The sequence below is a fragment of the Myxocyprinus asiaticus genome, chromosome 17 (assembly GCF_019703515.2).
Source record: "Myxocyprinus asiaticus isolate MX2 ecotype Aquarium Trade chromosome 17, UBuf_Myxa_2, whole genome shotgun sequence".
Classification (NCBI taxonomy): Eukaryota; Metazoa; Chordata; class Actinopteri; order Cypriniformes; family Catostomidae; genus Myxocyprinus; species Myxocyprinus asiaticus.
The window spans coordinates 40,508,092-40,529,931 of NC_059360.1; the positions used below are offsets into that span (position 1 = coordinate 40,508,092).

Genomic DNA, 21,840 nt, shown 5'->3' on the forward strand with positions numbered 1-21,840 from the left:
GGAGAAGTTGGCTGCTGATGGCCATTATCCTTTGAATCCACATCAGAGGCTCAGGTGGTTTACCGGGGCAGCAGAAACGCCACAAAAAAGGCTTGGAGGTATTGTGTTGATGAAACGAAGGAGCTTCTTTCACTATTTTGCATCAGGGAATGCCTGAGGCCTGTCAGAGCTCACAAAAAATTTCAGTGGCCATGAAATATGTGCAAATTTAGGTTTCGCTTAAGTGGAAATGCAAGTCCCCAACAAGACCGCTGAGGCTGAAAATGCAATTAAGTCTGAAGGTCTCTAATTGGCTCTGGGTTGGGGCTGGCACATGTGGAAGGGTGTTTTCAAACAGTAGCCAGTGGAAGTGTGATTCTCAGGGGGAATTTTATTGCCTTTCTTGTTACCAGGGTGAGCCAGTGTGCTCTTGGTTTGTCAACTAGTAGAGGTCCTTTGGGGCACACATTAGAGCACTAATGGTGGAGAAAACTGAGTACATTATCCTGCGGCATGGAAGAAAGGCCACAGAGCTCTCAGCTGCATCCCGTAGACTCCGGACAAAAGCAAAACGGTTTGTGCCGCCAGTCATGCCAGAGCTTTAAAAAAATTTTTTTTTTAAACATTCTATTTTTTCACTTTCTGCTGTATTTAATGATGCCGGTAATAGTTGCGGTAGGGTTACGGAATGCTTGGTCATGTCTCAGACATAATTATTTCCTAATGTTAGCTACCTTTAGTTGTCCAACATAACCACAGTGCCGAAAATGTTTAAATGGTTGTTTTCAACACTGGTTTGACTGGCTGTCATATGCAGCTAAAGTGCAGAATAAGCGTTTAAATGAAAATAAATAACATGTTGTTTCTTAAGGGCGAGGTTCTGAGTTGTCACACCTTGGATTCTCTCTGTGTGTGACACACCTATAATGACAAAATCTTTCCTTCATGGAACTGACTATATGGTCCATAGGACAATTGACCTAGGCTAAAAAAAAAAAAAATGTCATCAAATGCTTCTAGCTATTCAAGGTTGATTTTGTGCATTGTTGCATTACAAAATGTGTCAGAGCACAATCTATAACACAGGCAAGTAAGCTTTACATTCTCAATGTTGCCACAAGAGGTGCTATAGTGGAAATTGGTGTGAAAAATGTTCAATTGTTTTTTAAAATCCCAAAATGAATATAAAACATTTTTAAAAATGTAATATAATACATTTATCAATGGTAAAAAGAGCTGTCAGAATTAACGCGTTAACTCATGCGATTAATTAAAGTTTAACGTGTACATTTTTCTTAATTGCGATTAACGCATTTATCGTTATACAGCATAGACACTGGTAATGTGTCGGCCAGGAGTCATAACTCAGACGCACATGCCACAGCGCCAGAACCTTCTATCAAAGAGAGCCTACAAGCTTAGCATAAAACAGCATAACGCGGCAGTCCCATAGACATTCTAGGGGTAGAACTGTCATAACATGTAAAAGTTTACTGTTACACTCTCTCCTATGATAGAGGAAGCAGATGTTGTTATCTCATTAAATAAAAGAATCTCTGACAGCGCATCCCTGTCAGTGATAAAATGATGGAGAAAGGAGCTCTTAGCGCTATTTGATGTACAAAACAATCCCAGATGGGACTTGTAACAGAAATAAACTATTTTTCAATCTATGTAAGGCATAAGGTTAGATTAAGGCGCTGTTGTCACCCTGAAGCAAATCATGAATGCAGCTTCACGATTGCTGTAACAAAGCGGATAGCCACAGTCTACCTGCAGATTAATAGTGTGGATGATTAGAGTTTGAGATTTAATGCCCATTGCAATGAATATGCAACCTATGTGGGGACTAGTTCTTTCAATTAGTCAAACTACCGCTTAGACTTCGGAAAACATTAGATGTGACTTGAATTGGTGCTATTTTAGAGCATTTTTATGTTTATATTGTGGAGGGCTTTGTTTGGAAAATATTAATAAAGCATTATATTGCTACATATTGTTTTGTTTCTTTCCTAAAATGGAAATACATTTTGACGACAAAAGAAGTATATATAGTGTCAAATTTCAGCACTTTCAATACTTAATCACAAAAAAGTATGCGATTAATCGCGATTAAAAAAAAGTTATCGACTGACAGCACTAGTAAAAAGAAATAATAATAATACTAATGCATCTCTCTCGCTTGCGCAGCATTCCGCAGGTCATTAGACGCTTGACTAGTGTGCAGTGAGCCAAGGAAGCACGTGCCTCTGCAAGCTAGTGCATGAGAAAACAATCGCTCTTATTTATAATCAACAGAGGTGTCTAAATTGCAAGCGTGCAACATTGGAGTGATCTAGTTTTGCCTTGTCACATCAGGGTGCTTGCTCATATTACAGCACCTTTTATAACATAGCAGAATTAGCAAAGATTCTTTGTGTATAATGCTAGCAGGACAGTTGCAGGGTAAAAAGAAACACTTAAAACAGACTACTTCACAACTTTGCCATGTGAATCAGTCATTTTAATAATAAGTAGGCCTACTGTACTATAAAAAATATACATGCATTATATTCAAAATATCATTTTATTATCTATCTTTATAATACAATAAACATTATTTTCAATAAACATCATAACTAATTTAGCAGTAAGGTCCCCTCTTTCAGGATTTCATCTGTTAATTTTCTTTACATTTGACAACTTTAAACTAGAGAGCAATGATTTACTGAAAGGATACCACTCTAAAAGGAGTAGTTGACCCAAAAATTAAAATTCTATCATGTGTTTGTGTAACCAGTCCTGCTCGACCTGCTCCGAGTGGGATTCAAACCAGCGTCTCCCGGCATGGGAGGTGGGTGCGCTAACGAGGAGGCTAAAGGCTACAGCATCTAGTGTCAGTCACAAGTACACCTCTTGAGCCCAGGGGAGTGAGGTTTACACACTGCACAGCTACCTACCAGCTGGCTACCGTTACACTCACCCTTAAACCTCACTCCCATCCTTGTCATGGCCACTGTAACCAGTCCTGCTCGACTTGCTCTGAGCGGGATTCGAATCGCCGTCTCCAGCATGGGAGGCGGGTGCGCTAACGAGGAGGCTAAAAGCTACAGCCCCTAGCGTCAGTCGCTAGTGCGCCTCTTGAGGCCAGTGGAGTGAGGTTTACTTACCAGCTGGCTACTGTTACATTTGCAAACCCATATGACTTTCTCAAAAGGAGATGTTAGGCTCAGTCACCATTCAATTGAATTGTATGGAAAAAAGATGAATGAAAGTGAATGGTGACTAACATTCAGCCTAACATCTCCTTTTGTGTTCCACAGAAGAGAGAATTTCCTATGTGCTTGGAACAACATATGGTTGAGTAATCATGACAGAATTTTCATTTTTGGGTGAACCATCCTTTTAACTACCTGTAAAAGTATTTGTTAAAGGTATTTTCCAAGACCAACAATATAAATGTAAGTCAGCACATGAATGCATGTCTTGCTGGAAAACAAGTCTCTGAAGAGAAGGGCCATAATGTAGGTTGTGTACTAAAAAAAAATAATTCCATCTGAATAAAACTATAAGTAAGAATTGAGGTGAGAAGTAGTTCCTTGTGAGATTTAGATGAGATTATTGGTAAATTTAGGATGTTTTAGTCTGGCATCCTACAGTACCAAAAAAAGCACAATATATTACCATAAAACTAGTCCATTCATATTGTTTACTGTATTACAATTTTTTGAAGCCATAGAGACCAAAATGTAAGCTGTGTTTCCCTTATAATCTCCCCCACCGACAGAGCTCACAAAATTAATTTGCAAAAATGGTGGCCTTTGATGCTTCCCGCCAAGGTTAGACATCATTGACAGTCATTGCGAAGCATTTAAAAACAAGACCACAATTGAGATTTGGGAGTGACAATCTTTCAATGACATGGTTCTGACCCATTCCTTTTAATTTAAGAGGAAGAGTGGGATTTATTTGAACATAAGGCTCAGATATTTTTCTATTTTTTTTTAACTGCTATGGATTAGATTTGGGACATAACAAATAAAGATGACACAATCCCGGAGTTGAACAGGCTACAGCAGTCCATATGAATCTTCCCTGGGGTTTTTTCATGCTCTTTTAGTGGTTTCTGGCACATTTTTCTATTAGAATTTTGTATTTGTCTGTTTGGTCCGGGAGTTGCCTGTTTCTATTTTGAGGAAACAGGATATCCATTCTTTGATTGCCATAGAACAGGCTTTTTACCGTGTAATGAGTGGGTGTGTTGATACGACTCTTGTGTAAATGAGATGAGTGATTTCTGCTGGCCTTATGAAACCTTCATACCATGTGGCTATGTGGCCATGTGGCCAAAATAGGATTTTATCCATTCCTTCGTAAGAGGATTTTGGCCAGTGGGAAAGTTGTTATTTTTCTTCACTTGTTACAGTATGTGGAAAAGAGCATGGAGGTTGTTACAGGATAATCCGGGTTAAGGTCAGTAGTGGGTGTTGGAAAAGCCCTATACGATGATGTATGTTCATGCCCATGGGTCTAAGGGATGTACATCCTATTGTCATCAGGCACACCCTCTTCCCACACCCGTCACTTTCTGCCTGACAGTCCAAGGGTGTGAGAAATCCTCGAGAGAGGATACCACTGTATGTTCTCCGTCTGAATGTTTGCTCAAGCAACAAGACACACCTTACACCCAAAAAATCAGATCAGGTTTTTTGTTATTTCATTAAGTCATGTCTGATCAAATGTTTTGCATTTCACGGCGCACTGATAGAAATGAAATGAAGATGTCTGTATAGTTTCCTTGTGTCAAGGTGTGTGCTTGTTAAGATATGTTGGGAAGTAATTAAAGGCCAATGCTGTATGTAGGTGGAAGGGGATGGCACTACTCTGCTGCCTGAGTTAGAAAGTCTCAACCTGATCTTTTAAATAATATCACTGTTTGGCTTGTAGAAAGTTGTGCAGATTTCTGCAGAATTAAAATGCCCAGTCATTTATATAACTCTACACATTCCCCACCATTTACCTGTTAATTAAAAAAAATATATATATTTATGGTAATTTTATTATGCATTCAGCAAAACAATAGTATTTTTAAATACATTACCAATGTTTTCAAGATTTTTGCCAAAAATTTGCAGTGAAAATCTAAAAAAAAAAGAAAAACTGATTCCACATGGTCAGTGACTGGATGTGCAAAAGGTGAAAAAGAGTTACCATACTGCATATTTTGTTTTTAAGTTAGGGATCTACACTCACTGAGCACTTTATTATGAACACCTGTAAACTTACTTATTCATGCAATTATCTAATCAGCCAATCATTTGCCAACAGTGCAATGCATAAAATCATGCTGATACGGGTCAGGACCTTCAGTTAATGTTCACGTCAACCATCAGAATGGGGAAAAAAATGGGATCTCAGTGATTTTGAGTATTTCTGTAACTGCTGATCTCATGGGATTTTCACGTTCAACAGTCTCTAGAGTTTAGTCAGAATAGTGCCAAAAACAAAAAACATCCAGTGAGCGGCAGTTCTGCGGATGTAAAAGCCTTTTTGATGAGAGAAGTCAACGGAGAATGGCCAGACTGGTTCAAACTGACAGAAAGGCTATGGTAACTCAGATAACCACTCTGTATTGTAGTGAGTCAAATAGCATCTCAGAATGCACAACACGTCGAACCGTGGCCGTATGCAGGGTTTAAAAAATACCGAGGTCCAAAAACTAAGTTTGCTAGCGGGGTTGGTGGGGGGAATATTGATTTCCCTGATCGACATATGTGCATTTTAAGACGTTGGATAATAAAAGCTTTAAAAACATGTCAGTGTGCAGTTGCATAAATGATCTGTCAAGCAGTAATACATTCACCAAACGTTGTTTTAGGGTAATTCTAGTTATGTTTAAACCACTTATTCTTGAGAAGGCAGTATTTGTCTTCATCTGTTAGTGGCTTATTTTTAAACTGGGCTGGATCAGATTTGTGTAGAAATGTGTCTCTTTGACTGACATCAGCTCTATCACCTCTCATCTCAGCCTGGTCTACTCCAGTATTGCTCTGCTTGTGTGGTCTCTCTGAGTCTTTTCCTTTTTGTGTCTCCTGTGCTCTTTCTCTCAGCCTCTTTTTCTGTATCTCTCTGCTCTCCATAACCTGCTCCCTGTTTCCCATCTCTTCTTGTCTCTCTGCCTTCAACATTACAATCTTTCTGTTCATTTCTCTCTCCGTCCTCTTCTACTCTTTCTTCTCTCTCTCCTGCTGTATTCACTGCCTGTCCCTTTCTTTGTGACTCCTCACTTGTGTCTCCAGCCAGAGTGTAGTAAAAATTATTTAGTAAAATTAAAAACACCTTTATTTAATCTTTGTGTTTAAGTTTGCATCATTTTGGATTTGAATTCTAAAAATGTGTCTCAAGCAGTGCATAAACGTAGGAAAAATGTGTTTTATACTAAATTAATCTATACAATAGTACTATACTGTATTATGACTCTATACTTATTAAATATAACCTATAGGCTTCACTGTAATTACCAAAGAACATATATCTCTGTGTTAATTAGGCATACATTGTTTGAATGAGATCAGGTCAGTTTTTGTTTGTGTTAAACAGCACAGTAACATAATGCTAATCATATGCTGGGCACAGTGGGTAGTACCTGCTCTTCCTCTCTCATCTCCATCATCTTCTCTTTTTCCTTTTCTCTCAGTCTCATCTTGTCCCCTGTTGCTTCCCTTCCAAAAGTCTTTTAATTTTCGTCTGTGTCAGTAAAGAATGTAAACACATGGTAAATTGATATTTATTTGCAAATGTTACCGGCCTCTGCTAGGATAATCTTGCAATGAAAATAAAAATATATAGTGGTACCTCATCATTGTAACATGCACTTCAACCCTACACAAACTGATATGAAAGAAAAGCATATCATTATCAGTCCGTCATTGGATGGATGTAATTAATGTAAGCTGGCAGCTAGCTAGTTAATTCACTCATGATGGACGGCCACGTTTTTGTTTTTTTTTTCTTCCTTTTTCTCCCAATTTGGAATGCCCAATTCCCAATGTGCTTTTTATTTTTTTATTTATTTATTTATTTTTTTAAGTCCTCGTGGTCGCGTAGTGATTTGCCTCAGTCCGGGTGGCGGAGGACGAATCCTAGTTGCCTCCACGTCTGAGATCGTCATCCCACACATCTTATCATGTGGCTTGTTGAGCGCGTTGTCACGGAGACATAGCGCGTGTGGAGGCTTCACGCCATCCACCACGGCAACCACGCTCAACTCACCGCGCGCCGCACTGAGAACTAACCACATTATAGCGATCACGAGGAGGTCACCCCATGTGACTCTAACCTCCCTAGCCACCGGGCCAATTTGGTTGCACAGGAGACCTGGCTGGAGTCACTCAGCACGCCCTGGTATTCGAACTAGCGAACTCCAGGGGTGGTAGCCAGTGTCTTTACCACCGAGCTACCTAGGCCCCGACGGCCACTGTTTAATGAAGCGCAACCACGCACAGGAGCTATTTGTCAGATGATGTCTGACTGGGTGGGGATGAATCGTGGCAATGAATGAAGTTTGTTGACATAGTCCAGCACAGTGGTGCGCAAAGCCTGCCCCCCAACTGATTTCATTGGTCAACTCAAGCAAGCAGTCACCTGAGAAGGTCGGTTATCTTTGCGGCACCAAAGAGTTATTATTAGGCAATTATTTTATGACTTTTAATATACACCTCATTAAAAAAATACCGAGGTCCGTAACCTCAATGGTGGATACGGCCATGCGTCGAACCTTGAGGCGGATGGGCTACAACAGCAAAAGACCCTGTCGGGCACTTTATTAGGACCATAGTGTTCCCAATAAAGTGCTCAATGAGTGTATATTTAACTCAACTAATGAAATTACAAAGCTTGCAAGGTGAGCACTCTAGTATATTGATATTTCTTCTTCTTTATATTATTTTTCAGTTTCAAAGATTGTTGAAATTAATTCAGCCTCAACGACTTAACATTCAAACTCCATTCAAACTTTGTTTTGTTCGTAATTTAAGTCTTAGCTATGTAAGTAGTTTTTTTTTTAATAAAATATATATATAGATATATATATATAATTTTTTATTTGTATTTATTTTTTTATTTTTTTTAGAAAAACAAGATTGAAGTTTATATATGTACATATACTGTAGGTATGTCAGACATACGTCTTTGGCTGCTGTGTTGTGTCTCGTTGTTCCAGTGTCTCGCCTTTTCATTATTACAGGCTGTTATAATGTAATCTGTGACAATAAGTACAAAAGATGGCATAATCAGTATACTGTGTAATGCATCATACTTTGTCATTATGTGAAGACTTGCTAGCCAACTCAATGAAAGAATGCTCAGAAAGCCTGTAAAAAATATAAATAAATGAGTCAAAGTTTCTACATTACATGATAAAACTTGTTTAGCAAATGTTTGCTGAGACTGGTGTTCAAAACAAAACAAAATTTTACACTCTTTTGAACAAACGCTAACATTGTAGCATCATTTAACAGTTTGGCTGCTATGTGACGTCTCTTGACAATAAAGGTACCACTGAATATCACAATGCAATAAATCTAAAAATTAAAAATAAGTCCCCTCTTTGATACATTTTCGTAGTTGTTACTGAATTTTGAATTTAGTGAAATGTCACGTATTTTCATGATCGATCATTGCTGTCATTTCCAAGTACTCAAGTACTCGTGCCTATTCCTAGTGATGACATCATTATAATATTTTCATTCTGAAATGCGAATGAGCTTTTCGTGCTTGCATCAATGTAACTATACAGCCGACAGACAATTAGACATGTGCTGAGTATCATGACAACGGCAAAGTGGACTCTGATGTGGGATTTCTTGTGTATAGAACCGAAGCCTAAAACTTCAACACTACTCTTTTGCTGCTTTGCAAGCACTGCTATTTCCTTTAGGAAATGCAAATGTAGTTGGATACTGAGACATTCTAGATAGACTGGAGATAAACAAAATTGTAGTTAGATGTTATCTATTGAAAACTGACCAAACTGATAAACTGTGGCTTTAAATGGTAGCAGACAGTTGTTATTCTGACATTGAAGAGCATGGATTCTGCCTCTCCACTGCTGCAAAAGACCAAAGTTCATAATCTGTAACTGCTGTCAACAGACATACATCATCATTAGTAGTGCCCGTGCTTCCTGAAGATGACCCTAACATGACCTCAGTGACCTGTGCTCAGAACAGCAGAGGAAAGAGCCAGAAGGACTCTGGTACTTCTCCTTTAGACAATGGAAATTTGATCTGCTCTTGGAAACCCATGCTTTCATCATTGCTTCCAAATGTTGCAGCCAGGGTATTCTGTGAAAATAATGGGATTTCTTATCTGAAGCAGAGTGTTCAAGGAAGGCTGCACATCACTCTGTGAGTTTGTACGTGTCTCTGTGTGTGTTTATATATATATATATATATATATATATATATATATATATAAGGTAAAGATTTGGCTAGAGAAAACATTTGTATTCCAGCTGATTGATCAGTGGAATAAATACAGTGACGTGAACTCGTATAGTTGAATGGTCAGTCACTGCAGTGACATTGGCTGACCAATCACTGTGATCATATTGAGATATATGACTGTCCCATAATTGATATCGTACACTGTGGATAGGAGACCACAAGGATTGTGTGTGTGTAAGTCAACAGGAAATCAAATTTTAATACTAGGGATGTCGCGATTAAACTGTTTCAATATTAACCGCGATTAAAAAGTTCACAGTTAAATTAACCATAAGAAGAATTTAGAATCTATAGTTAAAAACCATGAAATGTTTTACTTACACATGGCAAATTATTATATATACACTTACTGAGCACTTGATTAGGAAAACTATGGTCCTAATAAAGTTCCCAACATGGTCTTCTGCAGTTTTAGCCCATCCGCCTCAAGGTTCGACATGTTGTGCATTCTGAGATTCTAATCTGCTCACTACAATTATACAGAGTGGTTATTTGAGTTACCGTAGCCTTTCTGTCAGCTCGCACCAGTCTGGCCATTCTCCATTGACCTCTCTCATTAACAAGGCGCTTCGTCCGCAGAACTGTCACTCACTAGATGTTTTTTGTTTTTGTGACCATTCTGTGTAAACTCTAGAGGCTGTTGTGTGTGAAAATCCCAGGAGATCGGCAGTTACAAAAATACTTAAACCAGCCCGTCTGGCACCAACAATCATGCCATGGTCAAAATCACTGAGATTGCATTTTTTCCCCCATTCTGATGGTTGATGTGAATATTAACTGAAGCTCCTGACCCGTATCTGTATGATTTTATGCACTGCACTGCTGTCACACAATTGGCTGATTAGATAACCGAATAAATTAGTATATGTGTACAGGTGTTCCTAATAAAGTGCTCAGTGAGTGTATATATCCTAATATATAAATATATAATATAAAATTGTTTGAGGATGTTAACCTAAATGTGAAAATCTCTTGTGCTTGTTCCTGGCTGTTGAGTGCAGCTGTTTCTACAGTAATGGACGGTGTCAACATGGTGCTTGGCCAGGTATTGCGGGTTGAACGTGAACTTTCATTCCACGTGAAACTGGGTCTACACATGAACTTCAAAATATAACAGAGGAATTCGATATACCAGACTCATAACCACCGAAAAAGTTACTTAAATCGTCTGTTTGGGAGCATTTGAGTGACTGAAGGTTACCGAAGATGACAGATTTAAAACATGCAGACAGAGGTCATATAAGGGTACACATCTTACAGATGGGACAAGATGTTCCACTAGTCCTCCAACAACAACAACAAACTAGTGAGTTTAATGTTTTTAGCTGTGGTACAAGGGATGAATTGAGAGATGCAACTTCTCGGAACGTTTAAGTGTGCTAACAGTGCGCTGTGATTTTGCGTGTAGTTAGTATAAGGGTGGTAAACTTCAAGAAGTTGTGTTTCTGTTCATATTCTTTATGAAAGCATTATTTGTGTACAAATTCACCTCATTCAACAATACATTTTAATTTTAGCTCTTATCGGACTTTAAATCATCTGCTGTAACCAATAGGGATGGGACAATATATTGAATTTCGATACATCATGAACCAAAAAAATTAGGAACCTTATCGTGGCATAACTCAATATTTAAAAATTTGCAACATTGTTTTCTGTCCATGTGATCATAAATTAAATGACCCATCAAACATCATAATCTCTCTCACTTGATTTTACCCCACTGTGCTTTTTTCTACACTGTTTACAGGGTTCACACAAGGTCCTTGAAGTGCTTAAAATGCTTGAATTTAGCTTTTAGAAATGTAAGTACTGGAGTACCTGGAAAATCGCCTTGTTTTGATGAAAAGTGCTTGAGGTTAAAGCAGATTGTTTCTTCCGTGTAATGTGTGTCCATCAAAGATGAGGCGCACTCTACTTTCATTGAATAGTGCGTCTTAATATCCTTTCTGTTCTTTACAGACAGATAAAAAGTCAAAAGAAATATTAATTTTAATCTCATGCAGCATGGATGAGGAAGAAACCTAGAGATTTCGGTTAATGTTCACTGAACCGGAACAATGTGCTCGATGAACTCTTAAAGTGACAGTAACCTTTTTAGCGTTTCTTAAATAAATGAATGTTATTACTTGTAAATTGTACACATTTCAAACAGTGATAGCTCATATCATTATTATATATACAATTTCATGATATAATATTAATAAATATAATGTAGTATGTTTGTATTTTTACAAAGTAAAATTTTGATTATGATGACAAACAAAAAAAAAAAAAGAAAAACATGTATACACTTTCGCATACTTTTTTCAGGACAGGTTCAGTTCTATTGCTTGTTCTGCACCTGATCAGCCGGAATGTAGCCCAGTATATTTGAAAGCTTATTTGTTTGTGATCTTTTCTTATAGAGAAAGGTATATGAGCAACTCTTATTATTTAAACTTAGAGCATTTACATTGTGTATTAAAAAAACTTTAATGAGAAATTATAATGTGCATTTTGCTCAAAGTTTTTTCAGAAAATTAGAATTTTTGTTTTGTAATTTAAGTGTTATATCGAATCGAGATTATATTGAATCGTAAACCTCATATCGTATTTCAAACCGAATTGTGAGATAACAATATCGTCCCATTCCTAGTAAGCAATCTTTCCGTAAATATGCATAGTCCACAGGTTTATTTGTGAGGTCTTGTGGACAGATTAAAGGACTGCCAAAATGTTGGATGCCATGAAATACTTTTGAATGCAAAGCAAGGATTTCCTGCGACTGTAAACACCCCATTTACATTCTGCACCCAGTATGCAGATAAGCGGTGTTGTACCATATATTAGGGTGTTTATTATTATATACTTCCTATATTTGTTTTGTATTTATCAGTTTTCTTATGGTATGGCTGCACTTAATGTCCATATTTCCGTAAGAAACGTGTTCACTAACACGTTCAATTGTGATATGATATGACTTTTTGTGTCTCAGTGCTGTTGAATAATAAAAAAAATTATTATAAAATAATAAAAATAAAAAAAAGTGGTTTACAGTGCTTTATTTTCCTTTTTTCCCTCAGACGGTAATGTAACCGTCCAAAAACTCATACCTTGGCATCCCTATTTAATACGCATTACTGGGTTTTATGTGCATGAAGATTAGTGCACATTACATGACTTAAAGTCGTCTCCTTCGATGCTTTGAGTCGGCGACTGGTCTATGACGGGAAGTCTCAGATCTCACGACGAATGGTCTTCTTGTATGCGCAGTCCTGTGACAGGCCGAGACTAGTCCCAGACGCTACGACAGATTTCAAAACTGCTTGATATCTTGACGTCTTGTCGTCAGGTGTGCGTTCTATCCTGACGAACGAAAGACCGACAATGAGCCACAGCCAATGAAATATAAAGAGCGCGCAAGAGGAGGGCAAAGTATTAGGAAGCAGAAGACAAAAAATTATTAAAATAAAATGAAACTTTACCCACATCTCCCTACCTCCTGTCTTTATTATTTTCAGCTGTTTTTCTTAAATGTTTCCTTTTGCAAATAGTAAAATGGGCACGAGTCATTCTTTCATGTTTGTTGAAAGAGGAGAGCAAGGTTTGTGTAGCAGGAGACAAAAAATAATTGGAAAATAAAATAAAACATCATCCGCATCTCCCTACCCAATGTCTTTATTATTTTTAGCTGTTTTTATTATTTTTTTTCTTTTGCAAATTAGTGGAAATATGTATTAAAAACAGGCAAGAGCAGTTCTTTCATGTTGTTTTTTTTTTTTCTTTTTTTTTTTTTTCTTTTTCACCCAATTTGGAATGCCCAATTCCCAGTGCGCTTTTTAAGTCCTCGTGGTCGCGTAGTGATTCGCCTCAATCCGGGTGGCGGAGGATGAATCCCAGTTGCCTCTGCGTCTGAGACCATCAACCCGCGCATCTTATCACGTGGCTTGTTGAGCGCGTTGCCATGGAGACAGCGCGTGTGGAGGCTTCACGCCACCCACCGAGGCATCCGCGCTCAACTCACCATGCGCCCCACCGAGAACGAACCACATTATAACGACCACGAGGAGGTTACCCCATGTGACTCTACCCTCCCTAGCAACCGGACCAATTTGGTTGCTTTGGAGACCTGGTTGGAGTTGCTCAGCACGCCCTGGGATTCAAACTAGCGAACTAGCGAACTCCAGGGGTGGTAGCCAGCGTCTTTTACCACTGAGCTACCCAGGCCCTCTTTCATGTTTGTTGACATGTTATCAAGAATAAACTGTGCGGATTTGTGAATGAATTTCGTTATCCTAATTGTAAGATGCATTTTGGGTGATCCTTTTGAAATGGGACGATGCTAAGGGCAGCTGTAACGGCCGGGTTTTCGACAGTTCTGTGCGGATTTAAAGGTAAATAAGCGTACGATCTGAAAATGTAAAAAGCGAATGCATGAACATGTTCAATAGGGGACACAGATATGAGCAGCATGCACATTAGAAGCTCAGTTACAGGTACTGCACTAAAATAACTCAGAATTCGGCTCTAAACGCCATGTTTGCGAATAATTAAGAAAAACTGTGCTGGTTTTTAGCTCTTTATCATCTTTTAATTTTTTGCACTTTATTATCATTTAGTAAAACACATAATGACTGATGTATGTCCTCATGAAATCAGAGACTCTCTCCTCAAAATTTGAACACAAGTGGTCAAAAGACACGACCAGGTGCAACGGTGATAATGTAAGATACATGTGTTCTCAGTCAGGGACGAATGGTCATGTAGTTGGTATAGTACAGTCCTGTAGTGTTTGCACCAGCACGACGATAAACAAGACTGCAAATCATGTAGTGTATGCTTGTCTTAATTCTGAAGAATTATTCTAAAAAATGCTAAATTCGGACATGGAGCGCCCAATCAATTCCTGATGGATAATTAATTGAATATCCTGTCAATCCAACCAATATCCTGTCCTCCAATAATCAAGACTAGCAAGTACAAGTAGTTCCTTCCATGTTTTTTCATTTAGTTGGATGATTGTATTAATAGTTAATTTTTCACTTGTTGATGCTTGAACTATAATGAGAGGAACATGCACTCTCTCATCAGGGCAAGAGATGAAAGAAAAGAGGAGAAAGAGTGCATGTGTCTACTATTGTTAATACCGTTTAATCTGGAGATATTTAATAAAGATGTTTTAATTACACCACATCTTGTAACTCGCGTTATTACTGAGATGCCTATGCCCGGCGGAGACTGAGAATCTGCCGCCATGAACGATAATAAGGACCGTTTCACAACTCGTGCTGTTTTCCCTTTGCCTTGTCCTGCGTGAAACGCCACATTAATAGTAAAGTACACAAACATAACATATTTGCCATACCTTTCCCACTGCATCGTTCTTAACTGCTGAATCAAGTTTGTTGTCTTACAACACTATGCAAGAATTCCCCACACTCCGTGATGCCATTTTTTTTCTCAACATGAGTGATCGGTTCATGCGGTCGGCCAAATTACTGATCACCGATTGAGTCATAAGACGTGAATATCGGCCAATACCGATCGGTAGCATCCCTACTCCAGATCAAATTTGTGTCTCTTCTGTCACATTGCATTTAACATCAATGCTGAAACACTGTAATGCTTTTAATGCAGGTCAGAAAAATATCTGAATTTTGTATAGATGAGAGTGACAGCTGTGACAGCTTTTCATCATGCTCTCCAGCTGTGTTTTCCAAGCCAAAGGTTTGTAAACAGGAGTTAATTGTCAGAAGGCATTAAGAATTATGATAATTCTTGATCAGAGCTTGCATAATCCGCTTTAACTTGTGTACTACTGTATCTTCACTACACCCACTTTAACAAAAGCAAGCTTTATTTGGAGGCCCATGCAAATATTTGTTTGTAAAGATTAGTATACTGTTGGCATTTTAAACCAACTTAATATGTTTATGGGGGGATCAGACAGTTCTGAACAACTGGGTTTTTTCATTTTTCCGTGTGGTTGCTAAAGTGTGGTTTTATTTGAGTTGCTATGTGGTTGCTTGCTAGTGTATTCTAGGTGGTAGCTTACTGGCCCCAAGTCAAAAGAGCACACCTCTCAATAAGTCTCTATGATACTCTGGTCCCTAGGTACAGTATGGCTCGGGTCCTCCATGTATGGGATTATTTTGCCACATTATGTTCCACTAGGTGTAAATGATCAAGTCTGATTGCTTAGAAAGTAGTGGCACAAATGCTGCAAAGATGAGCAGTGATTTTTCACCTGCTGTGCAGTGATTTGGTTCTATATATTCTTTTGTTTTCGGTCAGATTCAGCATAGCTGTCTGTTTTTGTTCAATCTTTAACATCTCATTGTGTGATCTCTTTTCACTGTACACTGGTTGTCAGTTCTTTAAGCGTGGGTGAGTCAAACTCGGCCTCCCTCTGATTAGACTCCTATTGGACAGTGCAAAAAGGAGGTGTGGCTTTGGAAGAAGAAGGTGGTCCCACTCAGACCAGGAACATCTGTCTGACTCTGTTTTGTGTGGAGTGTTCACTTATTCAGACTCTTAGCTCAAGCTTACAGTTGCAGTTGGATAAATCATATTATATTAACTTCAGTACAGTCATTCTTGTAATTAATGAAAAGTTTTTCTGATGCTGCATCATAGAGGCTTTTTATATTTCAATCTCAATTTAGTGGGAATTTTAGCAGCTATTTCAGGACCTGCTCTCTGATTTGATGGTGAAATATGTAAGAGCCATTGCGGTCTGCATGCTGTCCACACCACAGCGTTCAGAGCTGAAATCAACAGGGCTCTCGCTGCCTGACTGGATTTGTTGCTGCGATGTGCTCTTGACGTGCCTTTTTGAGAGGTGAGCATGCTGTCTTTTTGTTTTAAAGCTTGGTTTCAACCATTACATACCCAGGAACACCTCACCCAGACTTTAATCCAACACAGGGACTAGATTTTCTCAGTAACACTTTATAAGAATGTTCATTAAAATTAAAATTACCTAACATTGACCCCATTTACATGCACTTAAGAAAACATTTTATTCTAGGTTTTTGCAGAAAGCAGCGTTCTGAAACATCATGTAATTGTGATGTTTACGTTATATAATGCTTATCAGATCGGTTGTAACCATGTTCAAACGTTCAAATATTTGTAAAGAGAATTCAATATTATATATATATATATATATATATATATATATATATATATATATATATATATATATATATATATATATATATATATATATATGTGTGTGTGTGTGTGTGTAATAAATATATATATATATATATATATATGTGTGTGTGTGTGTGTGTAATAAATATATATATATATATATATATATGTGTGTGTGTGTGTGTGTGTAATAAATATATATATATATATATATATATATATATATATATATATATATATAGACCACTGAAAAAAGACAGGGCTGTTGATATTTTGTTTTGTGTGTTGCCATGTGAAGACACTTCGATCACTTGTATAGATAAAGACACTGTAAGCTGTATCCATATTTGCCCTTTGGCCCTGGTTGAAACTAGTGTGTGTCCATGCCCTTAACTAAGTGAAGCAGCAAAGTTTGGGTCTCAGCAATGGAATGCAAATGAATGGAATGAGACTGGTGTGCATTTCTCCTTTAGGTGTGCCCTAGTGACATAATTGCATACTTAATCAACAATACATAAACAACCATGATTTATGTACAAGTTGTTACAGTCTTTTTTTTTTTTTATTTGTCCATTCTGTTGACTGTACTGATCTGTTTTATATAGAGGTGTGTAGTAAACGTAGCCTATTGTCTACAGAAAGAAACTTATATTGTAATAATGGTTGTGTCCGAAAACTGAAAAATGCTGTGTTTGGAGGCTGTATATGGAGGTAGGATAAAAATAAGGTGCTTTTCATATTGTTCTGAGACCAGTTCCCTTAAGAGTTCAAGTTGTTTAAAAACTGATAAGGCAGCAAGTCCAGATGTGTTTTCAGAAGCAGCAAGTATTGTAGTGTTTTACAGTAACATTGTGATTGTCACCAGTGGGATATAATGAGGTTTTACTACTTGATTACTAATGATTCTTCTTTCTATTATAATGCGCTGTTTGTCGCTATTGCAAAATAATCCCACCTTGACTGGGAGATCAGGTCTTGAATCGCCTTGAAGGGGTTTATTTTGCAATAATGCCCAGCGGTGGGTAAATTATCCTGCTTGCTACAAAGCTACTTACCAAATTAATAAAGAAATGGACATAAAATATAGGGTGATTCTCACGAAACCTGTCAAGAAAATGTCACGGTCATATTTAACTCCAAATCAGTACAAACAAAAAACATGAAATTATACTTTGCATAAAAAAAATGAAGCCTACACTTTGGACCATTAAGATTTTTTGCATTGTGACATTATTTTCAGGTCAGTTAAGCACATTTTACCCCAGAATTCTTGATACCGCTCTGTGTCCTGATGTTTAACTTTTACTGTTCACATTGTTTTCAACGATGACTCTCATTACCGTAACGCACCTTTTTTTCTGTATTACAGTAAATAAGATGCTGTTGAACAATTATGTTTTTTTTTTTTTTTACATTAAAATCAGTGAAAATTAAAAGCTGCATTCTACTATGATTTATCAGTACCTTACTATTTTACATAATATAATTTTTTTCACATTGTATGCTGTAATGACCATCTTTTATTCACATTGCGGTAATGAGATTTTGGGAGTTAAAATGTGCATGACTGTCATAAAAGTAATGTCACAATTAGTTATTAACCGATGTATCGGTCGATAATTGGACAGTATTTGGCCATTTTGTGATTTACCTGCATTGGCCGATAACTGTGTTCACTTGACCGATTAACAGAAGTGTTATCTTTCCTTTACATAGTCGGTTCCAAAATCTACCAATAGATTTCTCAATGATTAGTAAACAAGGGTTTTTAAGGGTTTTCAGTTAGAGTAAATATGAAATACAGTACATAAGTACAAGATCTGATGTGTACATCTGAATTGTTTTATTGAAATTTGATGTATATCAGCATTTATATCGGCCATCGGCCATCCTGCTCTCTAGATATCGATATTGGCATCGGCCATTTAAAACCCATAGTAATCGACCACTACTTGCAATGTAAAGAAAATTTGAATTGTCCTAAAAATAGGTTTAATTTTCTATATGCACAATATAATTTATTATTGGATTCTTTTGATTCTGGAGTAAAACAGGACAAGGACATATTCTTGACACATTTTATGAGAATTAAGCTATTCTATTGAGCCGAGGTGGAATTATTTTATTATGTGAGAAAAGAACGGATCGCTACACGAGACATGAAAGTAATACAGCTTTGTAGGAAATCGGTTGCCTGCAACAAGTTCAGCCCTCACTACTAATCAAGTATTCCAGAGAACCATTTAAAAATTCTTAATATCCAATGGCAGCACATGCAATTTCATATTTGCTCATCAAGTCAGAGTTGAGCTTGGGGAAACTCATTATGCAGCTGCTCAGCTGCAGTCCCCATCACTCAAGCCACGGGATTATAGCATGTAATGCCAGCCACCAAATTACAAACATGTTTGGTTAAAACCAAGTGTGTATGTTTGTTTAGATATAAGTGATTCTGTTGATTCTGAAGGAGTCTAACACTGGGGAATCAGGCTTAAATGAGGCTAAAGGGCTACAAGTTAATGTGGGTCTGAAGTCTGTATTTAAAAAAAATATTTGGCTTGTCTGCCTTTGGATCTTTCCTCTCTAGTCGTCTTTCTTGTTTAGTCCTGTTCTTCTCAAATCCCCAAAGGGTGTGAGGTATGACCCCTGTGTGATGGCCTAAAGGGGTTTGGGGAGGGGGGGACCCTGTGCTGTCGTGACATTATTAATCACATATGCGGAGTACGGCATCATAAATACACAAGCTCACTATTTATCTGACTTTTCAGGGATATAGATCATGTTCATGTGTGTGGGGGTTTGACGTGACCTGTTATGCTTCCGATGTGTCATACAACTGCTTAAATTCATGTTTAATAGCTTTTTTGTGACTTTAAAGTATGTGGCTATATTCACTTAAGTAAAAAGTGTGACAACTAGCCCTTAACATTCCAATATTTATTAATATAGTATAGGTATATTTTGTGTAAATATATAGATAGATGAATAAATTGTTAGTAGAGCAGTTGATGTGACAGTGGTGAACCAATTATTTTTCTTGTTTTGTGTGTAAAATATTTGGATCATCATGTACTGTTAACAGATCATCAATGTATTGTTTTTTTTGTTTTTTTTTCTTAAATCCTAAATGTTTTATGTCTACCACACCTATTTTTCATCAGTACATAAAATGTGATGACTTATTTCAACTAATAAAACCAATACTCTCATTACTTTCCCCCCTAGTCTGTTTACACACACACAGTGCAGTGTAAATCTTGTGTTTGCAAAAGCCAATAACAGACTTAACATTGCTTTGATTAGTTCAGTAGGAATCAATTTGTAACTTGCCATTAGTAGCATCTATTGACTTGTGACTGCTGGATGACAGACCAAAGAACAGGGGGGTTGTTGTCTAGTTGATCCTAGACTGGCCTGAAGGCTGCACTTACTGACCTTCATTATGTAAACTCTAAAATGGAAACTCGCAGCCATTTGATCATTGGGTTCCAGAATAATGGATTAGCTTTTAAATACCCCATGAGTTTTGTGGCTTTTAGTCCATTTCTATGAGCTTTGAAGACATTAATGTGCTAGTGTAATATAAAAGTTGACTAACCTTTAGTAGATATACACATAAAATTTACAGTGTTTATCTTCTTGGAAGACGGAGCAAAAATATTGATGACTCATCTTGCACTACACAGATTTTTGTCCAATTAGATGCTCCCTAGAATGAGTATGCCCCTGCCCCTAAAACCACCTGAAACCAAGTATCGAGTAGTAACCTAAATCAAATCATGGTTCTTGGCTGTAATGAAATCCTGTTGGCTATGATCCCTTTGACACATCCCTCCAAAATGTTTCAATTCAAAATACAAAAACAGGAAAGAAAACTGCATAAAAGTGTAGAAAATTGGAAGTCACAAACCTGTGAGACTGTTGTTTTAGTGCAAGTTTCATTAACTTTGTTTAAATCATTGCAATGATGTTGGAGTTTTTCCAGCTGATGACAAAGGCAGGAAATGTCGGACACAAATCTTCACAGAGAGCAAGAAATGGAGCTCCACGCTCATTGGATTGCAGTATATGGTGAGGTCTGTTGAGATAGCCTGGTGTGAATGTGCTGTTGTCTTCCCCAGGGCCAGGGCTCTTTAGGCCATATCCTGGAAGAGATATGAGTGCTGGCTGCTGCATGGGACCTCAAACTGCCTCTACTGCCCAGGCAATTGCCATGCATTTACATTATTATGGAGCTCCAGGGCTTAAGTGATGTTTGCTGTAGGATGTATGCACTAATATTAGTTTGGTTTTAAGGCACAATATCTTAAGGCTTTTACTGTGGTATTTGCAACCAACCTGAATTAGAATTATCACCAGCAGCCATCTATGAGTTGAGGAATCTTTGAGATTAGATGGTGCATGTCATGAACATGTGATTAACTGGTGTCTTGAAGATATGGAACAGCTAAACTATGAGATTAACATTTTTAGCATGTTTGTGCTTCAAAGATAAGTGTTCTAGGTGTATAAAATTCATTACTTTCACTTAGAAGAATAGGTGTTATTGTTTTGTTACTTAAGCGCAGCTGGTAGAGCATTGCGTCAGCAACACCAAGGTCATGAGTTCTATTCCCATCAAATACACGTAATGATATGCATTTACAGTAGAACAGTGAGTAAAGGAACTCTTTAAGCACAGGACATCATGCACATGTTACACTTCCTGTACAACTTTCTCCCCTTAGGCCGTATATACAGATCATTGGCCTTTAAAACCAGAGGGGCTGCAGCCAGATTTATTCCCATATCCATCCGCCTCCTGAACTCAGTGCTGACCATTGTGCTAAGCCTGATGCACAAGCACTTTAAAGGGATCATGACATATTCTTTTTTTTTTTTTTTATGATTTTATTATCTTCCCTGAGGTCCACTGATAATGTTAGTAAAGTATTTTTTTTTTATTTTTTTTTTTATTATTATTTCATAACTTAGTAATATATGATAATTTTCCACCCTGTCTCTGGCCCTCTGTATGAAAAGCTCGGTTTTGGCCTAAGCGCCACTTTAAAACTTCAGTGTAAAAGCCCACTGTTATGATTGGCTAACATCATGGAGCCCTTCAAATACCATCATATTTGAAACTCAGTCGAAAGAGAATGAACCAGCTTCACAACATTATAAAACTAAATTTCAGGGTTTACACAACGCACACTGTAAGCAGCGCCATCAACTATCAAACAGTCATGACATTTGA

General features: G+C 37.6%; 1 protein-coding gene across 3 annotated transcripts in view; it reads left to right on the top strand.

The window, feature by feature from the left end:
* Positions 1–21,840, top strand: part of daam1a (dishevelled associated activator of morphogenesis 1a) — an 82,227-nt gene that overhangs the window by 9,960 nt on the left and 50,427 nt on the right. The window contains exon 1 of one of the 3 annotated variants that reach the window (XM_051723072.1): positions 16,034–16,287. The exons of 1 other annotated variant lie outside the window; for it this stretch is intronic. The gene's annotated coding sequence lies outside the window, so the exon portion shown is untranslated. Of the gene's footprint in view, positions 1–16,033; positions 16,288–21,840 lie in introns of those variants that run through there. One more of the 3 variants, XM_051723074.1, reaches the window with a different exon arrangement.